The 1,498-nt window shown below is 40.5% G+C and overlaps 1 pseudogene; it reads left to right on the top strand.

Moving 5' to 3' along the window:
* LOC102849062 overlaps positions 1–194 on the top strand; it is a 2,970-nt pseudogene extending 2,776 nt beyond the window's left edge.
* Positions 195–1,498: the final 1,304 nt, after the last annotated feature.

Here is a 1,498-nt window from a genome sequence, read left to right as displayed (position 1 = left end):
TGAGGGATGCCAAGCTAGACAAGTCACAGATGCATGATATTGTCCTGGTGGGTGGTTCTACCAGAATTCCCAAGATTCAGAAGCTTCTTCAGGATTTCTTCAATGGAAAGGAGTTGAACAAGATGAACCCCGATGAAGCTTTTGCTCATGGTGCAGCTGTCCAAATGGCCATTCTCTCTGGAGACAAATCTGAAAATGTTTAATAATGCTGCTATGAACATTGGTGTACAAATCTCCATTTGTGCCTTAGTTCTGATTTTCTCAACTTTAATAGAAAGAGTGACATATGTAATGTAAATGTAAATCCAAAATATGTACATTTGGGGGAGAATCCAGGCTGTAAAGTTGGGACAGTATGTCCTTAAATACCAGGTTTATAAATTCAATTCAATTCATTGCAGTTGAGTTGGAACTGATTCATAGCTGACTCTCCAGCACGTGAACTTCCATAACAGTCTTTAGGCAGCACTGGAGTCAATCTGTGTATGGTTGCCCACTAAGGGATCTGAAAGCAGCCATGTGTATCGTAAGGGAAAGACAGCAAGATAATTTAACTTTTAATCCTGATTCTTCCATTGCCATAAACCCAAGATATTTTGGATATGTCACTCTTTCTATTAAAGTTGAGAAAATCAGAACTAAGGCACAAATGGAGATTTGTACACCAATGTTCATAGCAGCATTATTCACCATCGCAAGACATGGAAACAGCCCAAATGTCCAACTATGTACAAATGGATTGAGAAATTATGGTACATTCACACAATGGAATATTACGCCACACACAAGAGCAATGATTTTGTAAATTATTCCCTAACTTGGGAGGGACTGGTGAGCATGCTGAGTGAACTAACAGTCCCATAAGGATAAATATTGTATAAAATAATCATTGTAGAATAAGTATAAAGATCCAAGAGGTGTGGGAGAGGTTGGAAGCAGAGGGATGAGGATGTGCAGGGGGAGGAGGGATTAATCTTGGGGTTGTACAATTTGATGGCGGGGTGAGGGAAATTGAAAGAATATGTTCTAAAAAAAACAACGTTTATCACACACACACACACACACACACACACACACACACGTTGAGATTCCTCAACTGTATATTGAGATAAATTGGCTCACCCAATGTCATTGCCAGGATGACAGCCCTGATGTCTGACTCCCAGTTTAATGTTCTTTTGATGCCTTGAAGAACCACCTGCTCCCAGGGGAAACAGCATAGTGACCGTTGGAACAGATGGCTGGAGGCAACCCTTGATATGGGCCTTAAAGAAGCCAAGGAACACGACTAAAAGAGAGGTGGCTTGCATTTTAAAGCACTAGAAAAGAAGCAATACCAGCAAAGGCAGAGGTGTAGAGTAATGAGAGCAATAGAGGATGACTTGGAACTTTGCCTAATCATCTTGAATGTTTATAAAGGGAAAAACCAAGAAATGTGGTTTGATGGAGAGAGGCAATTGATGGATGGTCTTGAATGGGCGACTGAAATCTAATTGTG

The sequence above is a fragment of the Elephantulus edwardii genome, unplaced genomic scaffold (assembly GCF_000299155.1).
Source record: "Elephantulus edwardii isolate Elephantulus edwardi_28Jun2011 unplaced genomic scaffold, EleEdw1.0 scaffold00050, whole genome shotgun sequence".
Taxonomy (NCBI): Eukaryota; Metazoa; Chordata; class Mammalia; order Macroscelidea; family Macroscelididae; genus Elephantulus; species Elephantulus edwardii.
The sequence above is the reverse complement of the archived record's forward strand: the minus strand, read 5'-3'. Positions and strand labels throughout refer to the sequence as shown.